Source organism: Aythya ferina (genome assembly GCF_964211825.1).
Source record: "Aythya ferina genome assembly, chromosome: 5".
Classification (NCBI taxonomy): Eukaryota; Metazoa; Chordata; class Aves; order Anseriformes; family Anatidae; genus Aythya; species Aythya ferina.
Window position 1 is genome coordinate 12,743,536 of NC_140301.1, and position 25,133 is coordinate 12,768,668.

General features: G+C 38.4%; 2 long non-coding RNA genes across 3 annotated transcripts in view; one reads left to right on the plus strand and one right to left on the minus strand.

Moving 5' to 3' along the window:
• Positions 1-25,133, minus strand: part of LOC311438068 — a 179,533-nt gene that overhangs the window by 26,277 nt on the left and 128,123 nt on the right. The window contains exon 1 of one of the 2 annotated variants that reach the window (XR_014693909.1): positions 8,979-9,113. The exons of the other annotated variant lie outside the window; for it this stretch is intronic. This is a non-coding gene — a long non-coding RNA (uncharacterized lncRNA). Of the gene's footprint in view, positions 1-8,978; positions 9,114-25,133 lie in introns of those variants that run through there. 2 annotated transcript variants of the gene reach the window in all.
• On the plus strand, positions 15,405-20,807 carry LOC311438069. The gene is made up of 3 exons (XR_014693911.1): positions 15,405-15,515; positions 17,602-17,715; positions 18,846-20,807. It is a non-coding gene; the product is annotated as an uncharacterized lncRNA (long non-coding RNA).

Consider the following 25,133-nt stretch of genomic DNA (forward strand, 5'->3'; position numbering starts at 1 on the left):
AAATCAAGTGTTCAGACAAAAGTCCCCAGTATTTCCTCCCTCCCCAAAGTCATTTTTTCCTCTTTTGAGCTTAACAACAATGAAAAAGAAGCGCAGCAAAGGGCGAGAAATGTCATTTTAGCTTATTTTGTCACAATTTTTCTTTTAGTTAATGATTTCAGCACAGAATAGGACATATGACATTACAGAAGTCATGTCTTGTTAAGCATTACTGACATGGTGATTACACGGCAGCTTAAATATTCTTCTTTTCTTAATCCATAAAGGCAAGTGCTATTTAGTGTTGAAAATCTTTTTGCATTTCACATTCAAGCATTCCCTGTTTATAAGATGAGAAATTAGATCTGTTCAGCTGCAACAAGGAGAGAAAACAGCACTGTGGGCTGCATTCAGAAAGTATTGCCAGCAGGTTGAGAAAGGTTATCCCCTCTACTCAGCACTGGTAAGGCCACAGCTGGAGCGCTGTCTCCAGTTTGGATGCCCTAACACAGAACAGACAGGGAATTCCTGCAGTGAGTCCAGCAAAGGGCTGCTAAGAGGACAAAGGGACTGGAGCTCCTTTCACACAAGGAAAGGCTGAGAGAGGTGGGACTCCTCAGCCTAGAGAAAATGTTCAGGGGAAATCTCATCAACGTGCATAAATGCCTGATGGGAGGATGTAAACAAAGACGGAGCCAAACTTGTCTCAGTGGTGCCATGTGAGAGTACCAGAGGCAAAATAAATAAATAAATAAATAAATGAAACACTAAATTCTACACCAACACAGTAAAACAGTTTTTTAAACTGCAAAGGCAGTCAAACACAGACTGCCCAGAGAGGTTGCAAAGTATCTGTTTTGGAGATAATCAAAACCTCACTGCAGTCTCCTGCCCCTTCCCACCAGTACTGCAGTTAATGCCTCCTGCAGGTTCCCAAGGCTACTTCTGGAAACAGGCAGAGCAGATTTGTGGCAACAAGGACAGGACCAGCCAACTCTCCTCCACAACTATCAGCTGAACAGGATTCTTGGCTCTGCAGCTTGACTTGTAGCCATGATTTCAGCTACAGCCCACACAACCTAGGTCTTGAGAGACAAGCCTGGAGACCTATTCCCAAAAGCAAGTTCACCATTGATCTCTATTTGCCAAGCAGCAGCAGTGCCTCTCGCTGCTCTCACGGTAAGCCAGAGATGTGGAGCAGTCGATCTCCATCCAACCACCGTGTTCACGGGCATTGAGTTCTGTGCGTTCACAGCAATCTGACAGTCAGAGACACGGTGGCATCAAGACAATTGGGGATCAATTTTTCCCTGAAGGAAAAGGATGAGGTAAACCTTGTCGGCAGACAGTGGATTAATTTCTTATTGAACCACCATTAGCTGTGTCTGCTCCTTTTGTTCCAGTCCTGAGAATCCTCAGCTGGCCTTTATCTGACTGGTCACACAGCACACCATGGGACAGCATTTAGGAGACAGAGAGGAGAAAATCTTGTTTTACAGGCCTACCCAAATGCTAAGATCAGCTTTAGAAGGATTATGCCACAGAATTCAACTAAAGGCATTTCTGTCCTCACAAAAAAAAAAAAAAAAGTCAGACAAGATGCCCTAGAAGTAAGGCCACAGAGCTAAACAGCTAAATGGAGGGGGAAAAAATAAAATAAAAATCAGTGCAGGCTTTAGAAATGAAAATAGCCTGCAGTAAGAGAGTCCTCTCCAAACAGAATAAAATAGGCCTCGTTGTTAGAAGTAACTAAAAACCCCTACCAGTATCAAAGGTGTGACAGTAAAAGGGAATACTGAATATCGGGGATGAATAGAATTATATTACCAAGTGAGCCTTTCCCAGTCCAACAACGTCCAAAAGTACATTTAAAATAACACAACAGATTAGGCATTGGAAAATAGCATGGGGTACTGCAGCCAATGCACAAAAGGAAATTATTCAATTGGAAAGTGATATGGCAAAAGACTAACTCGGTAGCACCTAACCTCTGTTGTTACTACCTACTAATTAGGTAGGACTTACCTCTGTTCATGTTTCAAAAATGAGCCGGTGAGAAACCTAAGAAAAATTCTCATCGTAACATGTCTCACTTGTCATCTAGTTATTTTCTCCTGATAACTTCTGGATGTGAAGTTCTTCTCATCTTCCCCTTCCTATGTCCTCACAGACAAAACCTTAACGTCCTGGAACACTAACAGAAGTTGCATGTTGCTGCTTGTTGCTTTTCAGCAATCCCAACATACAGATTTATGGATTTGATTTACTACTAACCCTCACTTTGTGAGTTTTCCAACTCCCATCTGGTAATGGGAATTACAACATTTGCACATACCCACTCGATCCACTTTATTTAGCATGAAAATTCATCACATAGAGCTGAGAATTACATGTTGCAATTGCTAGTTATGGATTCAGTCCTGACACAATGAGCTACAAGGTCTCCAGAAATTTTTGTTGATTCTGCACAATTTTGAAGCCTGTCCAGGATAGCACGTCTGCCCTACAAGATTTGTGCTTTTTTGCATGAAACAAACAGACCTCCTCCTTCCTCACCTCAGTAATTTCAGTGTAACATTTGACTGCAGAAGTAACAGAAGCACTGAATAAGGATTTTAGAATTTATCCACCTGTTAGACTGGAGTACTAACCAGTTACTCTCTTGTTCACATGTTCTGAAACACTTTTCTCTTTTTGGAAAAAGTCATAGTCTCTTACTAAATCCAAGTCAAGAACTAGCAAGTGTCAGGAGAGAATTTGGAAGAAATATTCAACAAGATTTAACCACATGCACTGCACATGTGTAGCATCCAGTCCACAGGAGAGCAGGTGGCACACTGAGAGGAGAGCTGACAGTGAGTTTGACTTGGAAAGAAAAGAAAAATTTGCCAGAGGCAAGATCATCATACCATCCTGCTGAAAACATCACATAATCCCCAAAGCATCCCTCTCTGTATCCTAAGGGCAGCCAGTTCACAGATGACACCACTTTGGGAAATCTTCCTTATTAGAGATGAAAGTCTCCTCCAGGGCTACTACGTGGGGAACTTGGAAGAAAAGATTTCCTGCTGGACTCCTTCCACAGTCCTCCCAGACTCCCATCTTGTTTATACATCACTTTTGTTTTTCCTCTCACCATCATACTCAACAACAGTATGTACGCCTGCTAAAGATTTAGGCATAAATAGACACATGGATTCCCAGATCAACAACTTCTTCTGGATCCAATTTATACTGACTAATAGCATTTCATCATCTCAACACAGTAAATCTGGCTTTATTTTAGCTTCTCAAAACAAAACAAAACAACAACAACAAAAAACACTCCCACCCAAGACTATGAAAGTTTTCAGACTTCCTTAGTGGGAACCTACCCTGTTAATCCCATCACTTACTTGCATACACTTTCTATGTTCTCATTTCCCCAGAGGATTTCAGCGTACTTTGCTGAACTCAGACAGCTTCCAGTGTGTGAAATGTTCCTTTACAAAGTACTCTTCTGTTATATTCTGTTAAGTCTCTGAGCTCCAGCAAACTGGGGATTATCATTTTGATCCACAAGACACTTGTGGGTGAGCATCTGACAGCAGAACTCAATGTCTCTGAAACCAGTCACAGGTGTCCAAGCTACTACTTACACCTACCAGCAACACTAACTCTCTCCCTGCCCTCAATAAAACCCCAATCCAACCAGTATCTCCCACCTCTAAAAGAAACCTTGCTGAAAGAAGATAGAGATCTTTTCCTCTCCCTCCTTTCACATCAAATTTTCTTCCCCTACTAGAAATGGGGTTAGTTTATCCAGTTCTTCACCCAGACTGGAAACATTAATAATACAGAATAAGATTCTCAATTGCCTGAAGCAATTTTATTTTCCACTAGCTGCCCACTAAATAGCAGTTAGGAGCTATTGCAGCAAATGGAGTGCTCCATGGCCTAGGGGGACACCATGCCACATTCTCCTTCACAGTCACTGCTTTAGTTCCCCTGCAGATTATCTAAGTTATAATACAGCCTTCTCCATTAGAGCTATATGAATGGAGCAGGACTATACGAAATTTTAACATTTCTACAATGCATCACTAACTCTATCACCAGCTCAATATATTCATTAATATTTTGAATATTCAGAAGCAAATTTGATGGTAGATGGTAAACCTATTTTAAAGATTAAAAAAGAAAAAAAAAAAAGCCACTTTTCACAAACAAATAATAGAATTGAGGATGTTTTTGCCATATGAGGACTCTTCAACAAAACATTAAAAACAAAACCCAATCTCAAATGTGACAAGAACTTGTCTCTTCCTATCACTAAAGCAAAAGTCTCTTTTAAAAGTCTCTGATGAAAATTGTGTCTTTTTCTAGGACATGTTTATTCAACATTTATTCAAACATGATGGAGTTTGAAACCAGTACAAATTTACATCAAGCACAAAACTCCAAAATACTGTTTTCTTTGACTTGTAAGAACACTTAGATATGCACCTGGAAAAACCCCACACAAGAAGGATCGATTTTGTCTGAGCTGTAAGGGGGCCAAGATGCTGGCACTTCAAACAAAGACTGTGAATGAACTTAGAATTGCTGAGTGACACAAAGCCGGATGAGCAAAGAAGAATACACAGTTCTGAATAATATTTCTTGGTATGCAAATATGAAAATTCTTTATCATTTACATGAAGTTAAGTCAAAGAAGAAAAATCAAATCAGAAACAGAAAACAAATTCAATTTGATAGAATTAGTGGACAATTACAGAAAAACAACCTGCTTAGATCTATGTATCAGACAGGTATCAGCCTGAACTCTGCACAGGGAAATCTTGTCTTTCAAATTATTGGAAGAAACCAGAAAGAACAGCAAAACAGTTGATATGTCCAAAAGGCTTTTTTGACAAACTTGTTCAACAAAAGCTTTTAAGAAAACTAAGCAGCAATGGGTTAAGAGACAAAGTAAACCTCATTTCTGTAAGTATTTTTATCTTTACATTACAAGTATACATGCTCAACAGGAGCTGTTCCCCACCCCAGGACGTATCAGAAAATCGGCTCTCCAACATAATAATTCCATCAAGGTTAGTAGTTAAACTAGTATAAAATTAATGAAATGGAGAATAGAGCTTAGCCCCTACTATACATGAATTACTTCATCCAACACAGTGAATTTATAACGCAGTCCTGCAGTTTAGTAGTGAAGAAAAGAACGACTACAGTTTATAAGGAATGGATTAGAAGAAGCGGAACAGTTGCATAAGCTGAAATTTGGCTACAAACACTGAAATAATGATCCCTGTTCTTGGAAAAACAGCAATACCATTCTTATCCTGTTCAAGGCATTGCCACTGCCAGGGTAGCTCAATAAATCCTGTTGGATTACGTTTTCTTTATACAAATTACAAAAGACTTGTGTGTGTGCACATATGTGCATGTAGATATGAAATAAAACAAAATCATTTACATAAATTACATATAGATACATAAAATTAGTTTTTAAGTAACAGGAGAAGGGTAAAAATTTATGATACAGGTACAAGAAGAGGGAAGACATTTAAAAAGAAAGATTTCCAGGGACAAAAAGGATAATATAACCTTTGAAAATTTGCTAAGGTTTAAGATTTGTCTACTCAGACACTGCTTTCTACCCCCATTTAATTAGATTTTAATTTTCTTTTTACATCCTTTTCCTCTACAGATTCTGAGAAGTAATTATTTCAATATCAATTGATTTGGAGGAACAGTCCCAAATCAGAATTAAGCAGCTTATCGAAGTTTGTCTTGTCCCTGGTTAAACATTCCTACTGTGCAGCTGAGTAAGCTGCTTGCAGTAATAAAATCCAGCTGAAATAATGGAATTGTGCTTTTGAGCCCAGACTTGTCCTGGCTAAGGGGAGCTTCTCAAATGGCTCTCATCAATGTCAGAGATTTAGAGAAAGTCTTCCCAAATAATCAAGCAGAGGGAAAGGAAAAAAGTAAATGCTCAATCTCTTCCCTCCAGTACTTCTTTCATGGAAATAAGAGTATCAAATTCTTACATATTTCATAAAAAGAACACAAAAAACAGCAACAGTTTGCCTTCTGCTTATTTCACAATAGGCAATTGGGTTCAAAAACAAATGTGATCTTTACATCCCATACACAAAATGCTCATAATCTGCAAATAAAACTTCAAACGGGTAGCTTTTACTTTCAGGTATAACTAACCTCAGAGAGCTTAGCAAACCAGAAATACAGATTCTTAAATAAATCAATAAATAGAACAAACAAAATCAGTGAATGTTTTCAGAAGTTCTGTTGTAAATTATTTGCAAAAGCCAGAAGAAGATTGAGAAGTCACAAATTCCAGAAATTTAGCCTTATGCTTCAGCTTTTCATCTTTTACCTTACAGTTGACCAAGAATGGTAAGAAAACAAGAAAACAAAACAAACAAACAAAAAACCGCACACAAGTGTTACTAAAAAATTAATTTTAACAACAATTAAATTAATTGTAAGTAGTGGCTGATCATTAACAACTGTATACAAACACAGAGGAAAATTCTTCAGTAATGCAATTTGCACAAGAGCTGCGGCAGCAGGCTGCTCTCAGTACCCCCGTTCTAACAAGTGGAAACAAGAGTATTTTCTTACTGAGGTGAACAAAATCCTTGTTCTATGGAGAACAAAGTTAGCAGGCAGCACTGCACAAATGGATTTTAGAAGCATCATTTCTACAGCCCCGGCCAGCATCCTGCTGGGATGCTTATCCAAGTTCAGCAAAAGTTGCTGTTCTCTGGATATCTCATGCCTCTAAACTATGAGCAATGACCAGATTTCAATGGTGTCTCACAAGCTCTGCACTTCTAATCATGCTTTCAAGATTCAGATATTCTCTCTTTTACTCTTTCCTGAGACCTAGGAGCCTACAGTCTGACAGGCCACGTCCACACAACAGTGCTGTTCTTTCAAAGCCTTTTAAAGAGCAACTTCATGCTCCCCAAAAATATGCATTTTAGAGGTTTGCTTTTCACCAATTAAGAATGATGCAACAGGTAAAGTGAGAGTTGGAGAATATTCTCAGTGAGACTCATAAAACAAGTCATGCTATGCTCATGGGCACCACACAAGATATAATCAGCTCTATGAAAAAATCCAACCATAACTTCCTTTGATCATCTCTCTCTGCTTTAGTCGGTCCTTTCATTCCTTTAGGGCCTCCCTCATTTTCCTGTGAAAAGCCTTCTCATTTCTCTTGAAAGCCTATTATCAAAGTTGTCCTTCTATGAAGTTTCAGCCCCAATTAGTGAACTTTTCTCCACACCTCCAGCTCAAGCCAGTCAATGTTTTTGTTTGGCTGCAGCCCACCTAAAACCCTAACTATTCCCTGGCTGCAGCTAACTTGCAATTCAAAGCTTGAAGTGTGGAGTCTGCCCTCCTATCTCCACACTGTCCAGCAGGGAGAAACATCCATACAGAAGCCAGGACACAGTGTCATTGATAAATCAAATCAATATTCACAAGCAAAGTGGAGATTGCAGACTGATATACAGCTGTACAGTGTTTCAGACTAATTTCTTAACTACCCATCTGAGATATACAAACTGACCTTTAAACATTTCCAGAAATAGGATGGGATAATTCCCGTATATGTTACGTTAAAAGCACTGTGCAAAGAAGTCTGTCTATAACACATGAAAAGCTGTTTCCTTCATCTTTTGAAAATTAGAGTATGTCACATTTCTTGTTACTTCATACTTTTTTTTTTTTCTGAACTATATTTAGATGCAGATTGTTCTAAACACACTCTTCACTTCTTGAAAGACTTACTGTGTTAGTCAGACCTACTGTTGCCTGTGCTAAGTTTTCTTAGGACCACAGTAGGCTTTGAGAAAGGGTCTCAAGCAGTTCATCAAAAATAACTGCAAGTAAAGACCCTATCATACTACAAAAAAATCCTTCATATTCCTCCTTAGCCTAATTTCTCTTTGACTTAAAGCATACCTTCAAATTCCTGTGGTAGATATCAAGGACTTTTGCTGTTAAATTATAAACAGCTTCTGCTCAGAAGTGTTTATGCTAAGTAGGGGAAGACCCTGAATGGCCTGGGTCATCATTACTGCTCACTGGATTTTTTTATTTTTAAATCATTCTATATAAGGGGTAGATAGCAACAGTGAGATGAGAAAATTGGTCATTAATAGAGAACTACGCAGCTATGCTCCTGGGTTCTTGAAGTAACACACCATTCACATGTTAAATTTAAGTTTTCATATACACATGCACAAAAAAAAAAAACACATCTGCCACCTTAGCTGGAGATGGTCACAGGCATAACTGTGTCTTTGGTTGTTGTTTTGTTGTTGCTTGTTTTACAAGGCTACTAGTGAATGTAGGTCATGTTTGTATCTTGCATAACTTGTAACAAATTCATCCCCTCAGCCCTCTTCCTCTCTGTCTTTTATTCACATCCACCTTTTCTTTTATCTCATGATTAGACTGAAATTTCTTCTGGCATTTCTTTATTTTGGGACATTCTAGGACATTTCGTTATTTTGGATATGGACAGTGATTAGTGGAGCAACAGTCTTTACTAAAGCTTTTTACTTATTACTACAGTACAAGCACACAAAAAGAGCATTCAGACTCCCACTAGACTAGCCACACAAGAGTCTTTTTTTTTCCCCAAGAAAAAAAGTAGGCATTTGTAGCTTACGCCTAATCATTTCACATATAGTACAACTACCAGGTATGCCCTATATTAAGGGTAATCATGATGTGTTTATGGAGGAATGTCCTAGGCTTTATAACATCTGATTGGATAATAATCCAGCTGGGGAACATTTTATGAAGCAGTTTTCTGATTGAAACTATACTTTTTCCTAAGCCATTGCCAGGACCACATGAGAGGCAACAAGCAGCTTTCAGTACAAAATCACTTTGAATTATCCATAGCCTGCATGCTCTAAATTGGATTGCTGCTCAGTCATACTAGGTGGGCAAAGGAAGGTAATGAAGGAACAACTCACGGTTTTAGGCTCCAGGATCAGCTCCCATAGGCTTCCTTTATCCAGAACTCCAAGAAAAAAAAGGTTGATTTCTCTGAATACTAACAGAAACTGGCTGTAAAACCTGTTTCTTCTTTGGGGCCATTGCTGAGGAAGTAATGAGCTACACCTGTGTTCATCTCTGTTGCTAAGGCCCCGTTTGCCTTTTCTAGGAGAGTCTGGCAGCACCTGCTCATCCTCTAAGGAAAAGGCATTTAACTTTTAACCTCTGTATAGTCGACCACAGTGAAATACTGTTCAGTTAGTCTGAGCTGGATCTAGGCTTCCAAAAACTTTGCTATGAGTGGTCTCAGCTCCTGGGAACAGTACTTGCAGTCCAATGTGTCACTGTAAGGTGCTCTATTTCAGCCATAGATATGCCACTGACAGGCTGCTCCCCCCAGCAGTGACATGAACCCAGAGAGGTTTTTTATTCCCCCCCTTTTTTTTTTCTCCCCATGGAAACAAAGCTTGTGTCATTAAGCTGTGAGAGGTCTTTGTCCAATGACTTTGGAACCCACTGGCTGATTTCAACCAAATTTAAAAGAAGATTAGATGACTCAAAGGTAATTAGGCTCCTAAAAATGTCAAGGAAGTATTAAAGACCGACAGAAAAGCTGCAAAGTGACCTCTTATTAGACACCAGGCAGTCCACCTAGGACAGAAACTTCATTAACAACCACAGTAGTTGCTGCTTACAGCCTCTTACCGATCAAACTGAATTTACCACAGGGTATTAACTTACAGAAAATCTAGCTTCCGTAGCTCTGGGGTGCCACGATCTAAGGTTTTCTCCAAAACATTTACTAAAAAACTTCTGAGCTTCAGAATCATAACAAATATGCTTTCGTGTATTTAACCAGGTAAGTCAACAGTTTCTTCTGTAAACTTTTAAAAAAACAAATATATGAAAGAAGTCTTCTGTAGGCTTCTGAAACCACCAGTTAAACAGAAACAATTGCTTCCATTCTATTGTTAGCATTTAAATTTGTTGGGCCTTTCACTTACTTTACAGAATAGTTCTTGTGTTTCAGAAACACTAACAGAAGGATTTGAGAGAACCTCTGTACGCTGTGTATACAATATTTTAGCTATGGTCAAGTACTTTGTACAGTAAAGTTATTGAAAAAAGAGGGCTAATGTCACGTAGCACCGGAATCCTACTTACTTTTTGGGTAAAAAGGATGAGACTTGGGAATAATAACTGTCCCACAGCTTCTTTTAATTTGCTAGGTCTTACAAGAAATTAAGATGCCTTTGAGTTAAGGTCTCTTTGAAAAGAGATCTTATTTACCTAGTTCTCTCTTTTTGCTTGTTAATTCTCAGTAATTCAGGTAAAGCTGAGTTACATCCATTTATCAACATCTGATGCATAAGATCACCACACTGTAACATTCACATTGCTCTCGTGGTTCAGCTTTCTGACTAACACGAGTGCAGCTTCTACACAAGATGCATTAACTCACAAAGACAGCTATGTGAAGTGGTATATATAGTGTTTGCAACCAGACTGTACTAACATACAAAGGCTACATGCTGGGTGTTTGAGGAAAGACTGTGATTGAACTTACAAAATTTTTGTAAAAGAAACAGCAGTAGTTAAATTTAGGAATAAATACTTTAAGCTGTACAATAACTGAAAAGTATCTTAGACATTCCACACGAAGGATCACATTTCTATGTCTTATTCCTAACTTGAAATGAATTCTTTTTAGGTCAGTACAACTTAACGTGGTTCATGCTATAAACTGTTCATCAGCCCTGCTTGGTTGTTCACTGAAAGCAGGTCAAAGACAGGGTACACCAGCACATTGATCGTATATGGATAAAAACAAAATGCACAGTCTGACCCCCAGTGCCATTTTCTCTGACCTCAGCCAAGCAGCAACGCATTTCAAAACTCTTACAGGAGTTTTGTATTGTACCAGTCAATTTCTGCAGATGAAGACTGAACATTCATGCGAGAGAAGCAACTAATGCTTCCTAATGTCCTAAGAGGTTTTGCCCTACATCCTACTCTCTTTGTGAGATTGACTTGAGAGGAGCAGGTCAATCTAATTCTTGCACTGTCAGGAAAACAGTCATAAAAACACAAGTAATACAATGTTAGTAACACATCTGAGTGACAGGGCTGCTTGTTGGATAAAGCCATGACAATCCTCTGCTACTTTATTAGAAACCAGTGCTGGAACACTCACTGGAGATGATCACGCGACTCAATGAGATAGCTGTGCATTTATGAGCTCATAATCAGAAATTCATCATGAGTAACAAATTATAAACTGCAAGATGTCAACAGTTAAAAGTAATAAATATTTATAAGAATTTAAAAACTATCAGACATTTGGTGTTCCATCTGGATTTTGAAGAAGAATGGAGAACCATAGAGATTCAGGATTCCCTCTTCTCTAATGTAAGACTGAAACCAATATCCTGTAGTTGTTCCAACACAGAAATAGGAACTTGGAAGGTGGATGCATTTTTTAAAATGCTGAAATACAATGTTTCCAACCTTAAGGTGTCCTTTTTTTTTGTCACCCACAGGGGTAGAATGATTGACTGGAGTCCCCAGATTCTCTAGCTCTAACTTTTTAACTCCACGTTCTAAACTGGGTATCTTGGAAATACCTGATTCATCTGCTTCCAACTGGCTTGTATACCTTGGAGCTGGAGACCCTGGAAAGTTCATCCAACACCTTCAAAAGTGTTCAAAAAGCTTCAAATGTTAGCTCTGCAGAACAGAATTTGGAAACTGAGTCCCAGTGAGTATGGATTGTGTACAACAAGATGTCAGCAGCCTGCTAGGAATCAAGGCGTGTTTCCACACTGGAAACACTAGTCAAAATGCTTTATTTGAAACATTTCATATCCAATAAAGATTTCAACAAAATGCTGCTGAAAATTTTCCAGTCAATTGTATTCCTGAACTCTCCTGTCAGGCACTGAAATAAAACATGAAAGAAGAATGGTTTTCCTACCTCTTGATTCTCATGCTGCCACCATAAAAATGTTGAAGTGCTGCATCTTCTGAGCACTTCTCTGTAGTATGAAATATTCCATTCTGTGGCTGAAGTAATTCAAATACAGAATAATTACATAATTTTCCCAAGGTGATAACATTTTGTCAGAAAACTCAAAAAGAAAATGAACACACACAGTAGTCAATTCTGCTATCAGAGAAAAAAAAAAAAAATTAAAAAAAAAAAAAAGCTTGAGGAAATGAAGAAAATTCATCTGCCCCTTCAAAAGTAAGTGGACTCAGAAAAGCTAAGATAAGTTTGTGGCTGTATTTCATAACCTACAATGGATGTAAAAAGATCATTAAGAAGAAAAAAGTGCTTTTAACTGATATGTTCCTAGACTGATCTGTCCAAATTTGACAAAAACAATAGATTAATTCTTTTAGTGTGCACCTATCATCTGTATGATTTGACTTCTGGAATGTGACATCCATGAGGAATCTGTACTACATTCATTGGAGTAGATGTAACAGATGGAAACATAGCTAGAAAGATGCACTCTGAAACTCAATATACTACACTCAGGTATTTTAACAAATTACTTTTAGACCTAAAATGCTTGGACAAAACATTGAAATTGCATCCCAGGGCTTCCTCTGGAAACCCTGAAGACTTATCAAAGGAAGGTGTTATTAGGTTGTACTGTGTTATCTGAAATACAAGTAAACTGAAAAAAATATACTATCTGAGCACTTAAAGTACCACTGTAAAATACACTGAAACTTTTTATTGATTTTGCAAGATACAAGAGTAGTCGATTGCTAAAATCAACAATAAAATCGTTAGCTGGTAAGCAATAAATCAGCATTCTGGTTACACCGTATAAACACCACAGACTTGTAGATATTTGTCTTTTTATGTAAGCAGTGACACTTTATTTTAGATTATACTGTTAATTTTTCATGAGTGGCAAATGGTTTACTTTTTTGTAACCATTTTAAGAAGTTCCCACTCTTTTCTTCAACCCTGTTACTTTGTATCCCACAATTAATTGGTGTTTGTATAAATGAAGGGGAGGACTCTCCATGTAGAAGGCAAGAAAATTGGCTTTGAACACCAAGCAATTGTGCATCTGGGTCTTCTGAAGGGGAATATAGGAAAACAATTATGTGTGTGTGTGTGTACTATTTTCACATCTCTGGTCAATCAGGCAACGCAAAATTAAAAACTCTTTAAAAAAAAAGTATGGATTGAATTATAGCAACATATGCATATTTGTTCTTAACTTGCTTCATTCTTGATGCTCTGGAATAAATATTAATTCTGTAAGCTGCTGGGAATGTAGATATGGGTATGTATCTTGGGCTAAAACTTCTGTTCAAGACCTGTACATTACAGAATAGACCCATACCTCTCAAGTGAATCCAGTGAATCAGGTGAAGGGGTTAAGACAACAGAGAAAACACTCCAATCAGCTTGTTGATGAAAGGACTCTGTGCCCAACTTTATGTACATGTTCAAAACAAACGAAACACTGAGAAGCATCAATTCAGCCAATTACGTAAGCAAATGAATGACCTTAATGAAGTGAATGTTCCCATCAGGATCGATAAACTGGCCTGTGCTATTGTCACAAAGTACACTAGCATAAATATCCCTGCTGAAAAACAGAAGGCAGTACTACAAAAATAAATAAATAAATAAATAAAAGAGCTACGAACGTAAAAAGTAAGAAAGAGAAGTGAAAATAATAACCTTGACACAAGGTGAGGCAAGGATGAGTCAGAGCAGATAGCACAAGGGATGGAGACATTCAGACATTAAAATTCCAGTAGTTTGTGCAATAGCTAGGACACATAATTCCTGTTCCTTTATTCTTAGAACACTGAGTGATCTGAAAACACAGTGCTCTTTTAATAAACAGGAATGATGGTAAACTTATGCTTAGATCCTTTTCTGTAATTCACACCCCAGAGCAAGGAATGAGCTTAGGAGTTCCTTGGTAGTCTAAAGCTTTATGCCCAACCACCTCCTTGCAGTTGGCAGGAAGAACAGGGGACATGTCTAGGACATCTATTAGATGACCTGGGATTGCCACAATGGACTCTCAGAACTGTCCATTTAAGATGTGATGGTGCCATGGCTCTTCTAATCTGGTTTTGGAGATATGCATAGAATAGGCTGCTGCCAGAATCAACACCAATTTCTTAGGTGCCCTGACCACTTTGCAGCACTAATTGAGGATCAGGCCCGTCACTCTGAGGAACATGAAAAATACCTTGCCGGTGCCCTTTTAAAATGTCAAATTCTCACTTTGTTTTTTGCATATTCTTAAGTACTTTAAACTAAAATCGCCTTTGGTATCATTTTCAGAGCAGCAGTCTCTCTGGGAACAGAGATTTTTTGTTTGACCTTTACATTTATCGTTAAAGAACATATTTTTATTCCTGACACTTGCTTGGAGAAGGTTTACAAAATTTGTCTCTTTCCATAGCTACACCGCACTTCCTCCTCTAGTGATCCTAGCAGCTACACAAGGCTTCCGTGGGGTAAGTGCTGATATACACCTGACCACTCCAGCGCAGTGGAACAAATTTAGGAACTGACAATGCCATCTTATGGTGGAAATACAAACTGCAACTGCAGACTGTTCAAGAAAACACAAAAATGTTTCCCTCGACGGGTAAAACGAGAACATTGAATGGTTACTGATGCAGCTGGGGCAGGAGGGGGGATGAATGTCAGTAGCCTTTTTAAAGTGTTTAACAACAACTAGATTAATTTAAGTGCAAAAACTCAAGACTGTGCTTCCAAAAACAACCAAATAAAGAAAAATAGAAAGAAAAGGGGAAGAGAAATGCTCTCACATTCTCTTCTCCTTGACTTGCTTTCATTTTCTCTCCCCTCTCCTCTAGCTCCTTTAGCACAGAACTGAACAGAACACACCCAACATGAAGGATGCTGCAAATGGCCAGCACATAAGCTTCCTCACCAACAGGGCTTAAGCAGCAAATTTATCCTGTAAGTTAAGGTATGCAGCAGTTACCACTGGGGCAGTTAGATGCCCAGAGATCCAGATTACTGTCCAAAACAACAAGCTGTGAGGACCACTAAATGCAGTAATGTGCATCTACATTAGAGAGAAAGTCTATGAACACACCCTGCAAATTTCTATGGGAACCACATGGATTTTTATCATGTTATTAACCTCAAGCTGTAACCCTAATGCCTGGTTCCTGAAACATTCCTGGAGGAATACCGGGCAAAACGAGGGGAATTGTTACTAGTAAAAAAAATAATAATAATAACAGAAACTTGTTGGTTTTCAAACGGCAAAATACATAGCCCAGCTGAAGATTGTCTCCTCAATGTAAAGGCAGCTGTGGGGGAGCAGGTGTGTGAGTGTGTGGTTAACAGCCCATATATAACCCTGGTACAAGGCGATCTCAGGGTGATGCTACTTTCACCACTTTTGCTCTTAGTGATGAGGAGCTGGATTCCAGCAAGACCAGATCACTGGAGTTGTGACAGATGCCAATGAGAAGCATCCTGGGCCACGGTGGGCTGTGGTTTCACTCATCTATTTTTATAGTGTTGGCTTAGGGTTTTGTTCTTTATGTCTGTTTTTTTTTTTTTTTTTTTTTTTCTTTTCTTTCTTTTTTTTTTTTTTTCCCTAAAGATGCAGTGAGAGTTCCTACTTTAAAACAATGTTATTAGAATTTAAAACAAAGCTTGTCTTGTGACAGTGAAGTATTGTGAGTTTAACCTGCCCTCTTAAGTGAAGCTTGCTAAGTCTTGAGCTGGCAAAGACTGTGTAAATGTGCCTTCTGGAGCCGTTTATCTAATTTCTACATTTTTTTTCTTTTATTTTTCTCTGAAGAAATTTAAAAAGAGGAAGTTCCCTGAAATAGAGAGAAAAGTTGCCCAGGAGAAATAGCATAAATACTGACTAGTTATATAGAGTGACGATGACATTTGACTTTATATTTTCTATGACAAAAATCAGATCCATTCAGCTGTAAGCTCTCTCTCTTTGTCTTGACAACCTGGGGAAAACATAACACCAGGACCAAAAGGCCTTAATTCCTCATCCTGCCCTTAAAACACTGATTTAAATTTGATGCATTGAGGTTGAATGCATTTTAAAGAGTAATTATTAAAGAATTTAAGGTGTTATTATTTTTGTTCATGTGTCCATTGTGAAATGTATGAAGTGCTGTTGAAATACATAAATGTAATCTTTAAAGAACTTTCTTATTTGAGGAGACTTACAGTAAAACTAATAAATAAATTGGGGACCAGTAAAGAAGGGCGTGATATAGAAGGAATGTGGTAGATGCGACCACTGCTCTAATTTTGGTAATGCTACCTGTAATAATGCTGCCTTCCTAGGACAACTAGAACTTGTCCTACTTTTCCAAAATATTCTAGCGTACCTCCGAGTACTACAGCTCCATTAGAATTGCAGGATTTGGCTCTGTAATTTATGTAATTAGGAAAGCACTCCTAGAAAAATGGGGTAATATGGAAAATAATGTTAATAACTTAATACCTCATGATCTCCAGAGTCAGTTCTGAATGAATCCCTCTGGAGGAAGCACCTGAAATAACTTATTTGAAATTAAACAGAATGAAAAACCAAGGTTCTAAACACACAGCAGAGCCCACTATGCTTTGCAAGTCTAGGAATATTAAGTTAAGTGTCTGTTAGTTTTGCAGTAAAGCTGTTTAGTTTTCTCTGTGACTTCACAGCCTGATTCTTTTGTGTAACTATTTAAATATCACATGAAGACAATGTTGGTGATGAATACTGAGGCACTCACAGAGCTACAAGAGTCAAAATTAAAGTAGCTTGTTCAATTTTCGCTCATCATTTTGTGTATTACTGTTGCTTTTAAGTTATCACAGACCAATTATTGTAATTCACTACCTAAAAGTGATACCGTTAAGAAAAATAACTTTTCTAAACCAGGAAACACAAATATCATTTATTTTTATTTCCTTTTTTGTCACGGATAATTTTCATAGAAGTTTCACCCTCTTCTCACAGATGTTTCTGTATTTTACAATGAAGAGGTTTTAGTTTAAAAATACAAATAAAAGTTTAGCCCCAGCTCATAAATTTGAATCCGACCTTCTCTTGCTCCTGAGCAGTACATGCTACCCACTATGCCGCACAGCTGTGCTACATTTTTCTTGCTCTCCTATGGTGATGAATCTAAGCAATCTGCGTATTAGCTTCAAAGTCACAAGGGTCACATAAATATCTGCAAGATAGGCAGACAATGATGCTTCTGGAATTTTTGAAAAATAAGGGAAAACAACAACAAAATAAAGCAGCCCATCTACAATCTAAATGAAAGGTTGTTTTCCTTTTAGCACACACACAAACCTCGCAAGGAGAACATTCTATCATTCTTGCTCTTCAAAAAATACCTCTGGGCCCTGTTATAACATGGAACTATCAGAAGCCCAAAATCCCAACTCACACAGTTTATTACTGCAGTGTTTGGAAAGTTATTCCAATGAATCAGAGACAGAAGAAAAAAAGAGAAAGAGAGAGAGATCCCTGCTCATTCGAAGACTGTCCCACAGCTGCTTAAGGTTATAGGCTGATTCACTTGGCTTCTTCTGTTTTTTCACAGCTAACAGAGACCTTGGATGCTCTGAGACTCTCACATGCCAATCAAAACAAATTCTTAATAAACAAAGAAATCTTCCCTTTGAAATCTAAAGAGAATACTGCTGGAGAACAACAGGTAAGAAGTATTTTCCTTTCTGACAAAGCAGCAGTAACCCTCTTAAAAGAATTCAGGAAATATCAAAACTATCCTTTTCTCACGCTATAAACTGGATTTTTTTTTTCCCCTCATTATCTTCACAGAGCGAGCTGTTTGTGAATAGCAGAAAAACAACTGTTTGTTCATCCTTAGTAATGTGAAGTCAAGCAGCTTTCTGCATCGTTCCCACTCCAGGACTTGCCTCTGTGAAAGCTATAGCAGGGCTTCAAAGAACAATTGCTTCAGTTTTCACTCCTTCTAAGGCCTGGGGACGTTCCACTTCTGATCACAGTACAGCTTTATAAATCTTGAGTAACAGAGACAGTAGGCTGAGAGCAAGAATAGGTTTAGTTTTCCTTTGGAAAATTTGGTTTTGCTGTGAAGGCTCAACTTTTGAAACACAAAAGCAAAAGTGGTGATTTAGGCTTCTAGATAGTGTGAGAGTACCCACAGTGTCTTCAAAAACTATTGATAAATGATGAACCCTTCCCACTGGGCATGAAGGAGCTAGAGGAATGATTAATCTATCTCATCTCACATTTCTCTGTGCTTGCCTGCTGCAGCAGTCTGTGATTACAGTCAATGCTTTCCATTGCAAAGACTCTAGCAGACACTGTAAAATCTACTCACTTCAGATTCCAAAAGACCAGGTCAAAATTCTGTGTGTTACCCAAACAGCCACTGTGATCCTCAGAGAGTTAGGGGTACAGATGGCTCAGCCAGGAGAGATACTGTGCTCAATTTACAGCTATCCGTTGACTGAGATCAATACCAAAGTCTGAGATGCCTTGTTGCACACTGATTATAAGGAGTTCCATGTGTCCCCAAAAAATTAGAACAGCTGTAAGAAACTGGGATTTATGGAAAAGCACACAGGAAAAGGGAGAGAACACAGCACTACCCTAAGAGTCCTAGACGAGGAGGGGTAGTGCATCCTTTGGATGAGAATGAAGGAATTGTGTAAAGCAAAAATTGCAGACTGGATGTGACAACAGTGCCTGTAGGAAGAAATGTATTTACAAAAACAAAAAGCTTTTGGAATGTCAAGACCCTCAGCCAGAATACAGACATCTTTTCTCCTTCTCATCTCCATTTTTGTCTCTTAAAAGGTACCTTCTATCTAAGGATATTTGACAGAAAGCAGCTAGAATGAAGGACTGAAGGGTGACAGGACAGAAGAACAGAGTTGGTCATGACTTTGTGAATACCACTGCTGACCACAGAGAAAGGAAGTATCTAATGTCCTGGCTCCCCACACCTCCATGGTGCTCTGCTCTAACATGGCCATGTTCTGACTCATTAAATGAGTCCTCTGGAATAACTGGCCAAGTGATGTCAGCTGTCTGTTTCTCATCCTTTGCTTTAATCTTTCCCATTCAATCGCTGTCTTAAAGAAGAAACAACCCCCCCTCCAAAAAAAAAAAAAAAAAAAAAAAAAAAAGGAAAAGAAAAAAAAAAAGGAAAAGTCAAAGAAAACTTCAGGTTATTTTTGCAGACCATACCAGATACCACACATCTACTAAGATGTTTCTGAAGCACTTTCAGTAGAAGTTAAAAAGCATCCACTTTTCTAGTTACTCTTTTCCCTAGCTTGGCTTGCTGCTCAGCCTTTCCATCAGTAGCGTCTTGGGGTTAGCAACAAACCCCAAGGCCAGCATCTGAGCATGGTGCCATATTATCATTTTACTGCTGAGAATGATGGCTGAGAAAGGAATATGCCTTTACCTTGTGGACTTCAATGTGCCCACAAGTATGAGACAAAGTAGTCCTTGTTAGGTAGCAGAACCAGGTAAAAGCTCACGTTTGACTTCTCTGTGGTTCGTGCATTCCACTTAACTTCTAGCTCAGCATGTAATATAAAGTGTAAAGCACTATATTTCAGCATATGGGTATGTAAGTGCTTGGCCCAATGGATTTTCGTGTGCACAGAATAGTGAATTGTACATGGCTATTAGTACTGCAAGTGCAACGAACAAAACTTTTCCTGACCCTTAGCTGTCTCTTGTAAATTCCTATTACAGGCATTTGAGTCAAAACAAATAATTCATTTCTTCCACAGCTCCTCTGTCTCTCATGTGAAATTTCCATTTAAGTGGCTGGTGATTGTACATCCTATCAGTGCTGCCTGCAGGATGCCCTCTGATTTAAATAGGTTTGTGCCAGTATTCTCTAGCCTTCTATTTAAGCCAAAGGGCATGATAATGTATGTGGGTAAAACGTGCCTGGAAAGTGGGAATAAGAAAATCTCAGAGTTTGAATGTCCAGTATTGCTGTTTCCCCTTTGAGCAAACAATCAATTAAGTCCTCCACACCGCAGTTATCTTTTATTGTCCGCACATGTGTTTGACCTCAAATCCCTATTCAAGGATAAAAAGGGACATGATCTCACAATGAGCCTCATACTTTTCAAATCTAGAAGGTGGTCACAGGGGAGCTGAATAATATTGATGCTGTAGCTCTGAATCACACTTTCTTTGGTAGACAAAGCTTAGCCCACACAGTATGCATGTATATGTAAACACCTCTAGGTTCAGTTTCAGAAGAAAAGAATGACTGAAAATGTTGCCTTTTTGCATGACCTCCAATGTGCCAAATCCCTGCTCCTCTCTGTATGATACAGCTACAGGGAGACCTGGGCCCAGAGGGAGACAACCCAAATGAGAGTGAGGGAGAGAAAGACTGTATGAGAATAGATGAATTTGGACAGCAATCAAACTGTTGTGGTTTTTTGTTTTGTTTTGCTCTCCCCCCCTTTGTATTTTAATTACAGAGTTTTAAATATTTTCAATGTGGGGAGGAAATATGCATGTCTGTGAGTATTTGTTCTGTCACTGACTCTGTCTATATCTGCGACCACATTACCATGGGGAGATTCTTGGGTTCTTTGGGAAGAGAAGAGGAGATGAAATGAGATACAATATGCTGGAGTCTGGCACAAAGAACTGAATAGAACTGGCCAATAGCCAAATGTTTTCATTTCTGGCAGAAAGGCATTAAATGAGACACTGACTGCATTTAATTGGGCAGTTTTCTGATTAAATAAATAAATAAAGCTGTACATGTGCTTTACATATTTACGTATGTATTTTGCCATTCTTAAATACTTTTCTCGTTCCCAATCTGTTGGAATCTATTTAAAGTTTGTCATAAGGTTGGAAACAAAAATGAAAGAGGAGGAAATTTATTTCAGGATTTATTTGCTGAGGCTGACTTAAAGAAATGCAGGGGAGGAGGGTCAACAAATCTTTCACTGAAATTTGTCTCCATTCACTGGAGGAGTGATGCTGGAGATGCCCATGTAATTATTTTACACAGTGGGATAAGTGGTTTTCTGGAGGCCCAAAAGAACATGTGTGTATACATATTTATATATCCACAAGAATTTGCCTTTTTGATCTTTTGTTTGCCTATTGACAGATCCCTTTTCCTGTTTCATTCCTTCTGCAGTCCACACAAAATGCATGAAGGCATATGTTTTGGTTTTCCTGATATCTTTACACTGTTTGCTTACTTGCAGAAACTGTCTGAGGAAAAAGATCAGTATAAGAGTATAAGATGGGTGGACAGAATAGGGTTTATGTGAGTGTGCTAAATTGGTCAGGTTATAATTACCTCAAGCTCTTATGCATGCTTACATAATATGCGTGCAACTTAATAAGTTTCTAAATTGCCCATGGAAATCTTCATTGAAACCATAGATGACCCTGGCAGCTCACTTGCCTGAGACACATATGCTGTAGATCAAGCAGTAGAGCATTATTGAAATTGTATTTTGCTCATCAGGAGGGCCAAAAAAGCTTTCAGTGTTTTAACAGCAAAATTCTCTATAAGGATTATTCTGCCATGTTAAAATGAATTTTCAACTTTCATTACTATTTTCTCCTTTGCTAAAAATGCTGGTCACCCAGGGACAGGTTATCACATGAACACTTGATTTACTAAGTAAAGTATAACCTCTGAAATAACAGACAGTTAAGGAAAGCCCTTGGTAAACAAGGGTTGCTGAAATGGCTAGATCTCTAGCTTACTTCCCTTTTCCTAGCAGTCTAAACTCTACATGTATCTTAATGAATATAACTAGATTCAAGCTGCAGATCTCCCAATCCAGCTACCTCTTCTCAGGTTCAACGTTTGTTGCATTTATTCTATTCTGTGCAGTTTGTGTCCTTTTATCTACCAGTATCTTCTCTGTATTTAAATCGATATCCTATGCCTACATTATCTGCTGACACAATTCCTGTGGGGTCATTTCCATTTCTACTAAATTCAAGCAAAGGGGTTATAAAAGGCCACCAATTTAGAATGATGGCATTCACACCGATTTTTTTTCCCCAGATAGTGGTGACTGTCTAAGCTGCAGAGCAGAGAAAAATCAAATCCTCAGATTCTCAAGTCAGTATATTCAAGTGACCCCTGACTGCACTGTACTTCATAGTACTTCACTTGCTTTTGGCACTAGTGACATGTCTGCAGAACTTCTCATATCTAAATCCCACTGTATTCTCTACAGTTGATTTAATGAACCCCCACTGGTTACAGGAAGGCTAGCATCAACATTGATTCACAGTGAAATTTAACATACCTAGGCTGAGCAGATGCTACCATTTCAGAACATGTATATATCTATAGCTATAGCCAGGTGTGTGTGCATCGATAGCTACTTAAGTGAAAAATTTTACTGGCTTCCCTGGAAAAGCTAGTTTTAGGAAAATTATAGCCTTTTAGTTTTATCCAATGGTCTGCTGCTGTAGAATGCTTGAGTTAAAAAACAGCAGGTGTTTAGAGATAAAAATTATACTAATAGCAGAGGTTTGCTGAGATCAGAAGCAAAGTCTCTGACTGCACCTAAGTGGGCACTGTATCCAACTTCAAAGAGCTGAGGAAAGGGAGGCCATGAGGCATTAGACTGATGAAAAGTAGCAGCTTACTTCTGTGGGTGTACATCAGATTAGCTGAGCTGATTTCAGAACAACTCAAAATATACTTTAACATTTCTCATTCGCTTATCTAAGAACTGGGACTGAGGGTACTTTTAGATGATTTCTGACAGGATATAACAGTTGTAACTCCCTAACCATTCATGTACCTGTATATTAGTTTAAATTTAGGATTTACTCTCAGATGAGCTAAATATTCCCAGAGCTGGGGTATTTTCTTCTGGGATAGGAGAGAGCTCCAGCTCGGCATATATGGAACAAGCACTTGGGAAATCACACTTCCCAGTCACAGCTGGTCAGTATTTGTTGGGGAAGTAAGCGGCAGCATCCCTTGGGGTCAGACCTGCCTTTCCTTAGCATATGGTATGTTTGTGGACTACCTTAGAGAATATGTTATTCCATGAGGTGCCGTTCCATGGTCTGATCTGTCACCTGCATAATGGCAGCACTCGTGGCATTAAGAGGCAGCAAAACTAGGTAGTCGGTGCAAAGGAGAACTTGAGCCACAGCACCTCACAGAGCACACTGCAGTACTCATGGTTTGAGGATAAGGATGCAGTCCAAAGAAGCATCCATAGCTGAGACGCAAAGCTTTGTTGACAGTTCAATTGCCATAGTGTTCTCATGTTGATATGTAACGTTGATTCAACCTTGCCATCCTAACAGGAGTCTTCAACAGCAGGGATGCAAGCCTGCCCCTATCTCTTGGCTAGGAACTGTTGGATACTCCACCACATTTATTTTTCCTTGTTTATTCTTTCCTTTTCAATTAGCTACACTTAAGTCAATTGTAATCCTGCAAAGTGTGAGATTACCATGAGCAACATTGTTAGAACAATGAAAGGAAGCAAATAAGTGTTATAAACTCCACCCATGCTTATTTTACTACCAGTATGAGGTATTTCTTTTGAAGTAGACGTTTTTGTCATTATGCTTTTCCTGGATTATTTTAAGAGGGTTTTATTTTTTGACAAAATAACCATCTCACGTTCTCCATTGCTCAGCTACATGCTGTTATTATACAAGCTATAATCTTTTGGCTTTTCTTATGTAAATCCTTTGCATCTAAACAGTTCCAATATTTGTAGATGGTAGGTTATCCTGTCTTCTTAAGATACAGGATTGGAAATGTTTGCCTCTACATCTGTAATCTCAACAGCATTCCCACAAAGATCAGAGCTTTAGCTTTTGGTCAAGTTTGACTATAGGGGTGAGTTAGTGTTTAAAGGAATTATAAAATAGTTGCTCCCATCTTTGCCAGGTTCACTCATTTCATTTTGTACTTTTCTTGAAATGCCTGAACAAAATCTTTCATCTCTAGCTTTCCAATGAATACTTAAAACTGCTCACATTCTGTATAACAAGGAATTGATCCTAAGGTACTGTAGCCATGCAGTAAATTTGTATCGATCATCTCCACATACACAAAGAGTGAAATTGCACAGGTATAAAATACTCTCCCTTTTTTTTTAATGTATTTATTTCCTACTCTACTTTATACAAACACAAGGTTATGTGAGGAGGGACTAGCTGAATTACTTAAGTTGCTCTTATCCTACCAATTAAAAACAGTTGGTTTTTAAAACTGTAAAACTAAACTAGATAAATATTGTATAGGCTAAAACTTGACAAGTTGTGACAAAAAATTAATAAAGAATAAGAAAGAATAGATAATAAAATAATACAGAACAACTTTAATTTTCCAACTTTAATGCAAACTGATATCCTTAAATGACTATAGAATCTTGAATGAGATAAATAACAACAGAGGAAGAGGCACAGGCATGGAAAGTAAGATTAAATGATTGTGCCAATGTACTCCCAACAAAGCCACAAGAAAAGTATCTCAGAAAGACCAACAGCTGTATTGCTCTCATTTCCTTACATCTTTAAATCCATCAGTGCTTCTCAAACTGTTTGTGAGAACAGGAAGCAGCTCTTATCAGATCCCACTATCTGGAGTGCCTTCATTTTTGCATAAATGGCATTTTTAATTGTATGGAATTAATTTCCTAAGATGTGGAGTACTGTCCTTTGTAATGCTTCACAGTCTGTAGCCATTCAGAGAGATGAAGTGACTATTAAATCAGTTGGTCATAGTGAACCAAAGCAGGCTGTTCTAGAGGTAATAGAGGGAAGGTTTAGAAGTTTCCAGTTTCTTCAACTGTGCTGAATGTCAGCAAGACTTTCTGAATTCAAGCACCAGTAATTGCCTATGCCCTTTTCAAACAAAACCGCTTACTTTTGATTTCAGCATTTACTGTGTATTTCCCGTACAGCTGTGCCCCATGTTAATACTGTCACTTTATCAGCTTCTCTCCAGCCTGTTCACCTCACCAGAGAGCATTGTTCTTTGCAGAACATCCCCTGATGCTTTGCCAAAGCCTAAATTTGAACAGCTCTAGTGAAGGGATTTTCCAATGCTTCCCCTAAGAGGTTGATAACACTGTAATTAGTCTT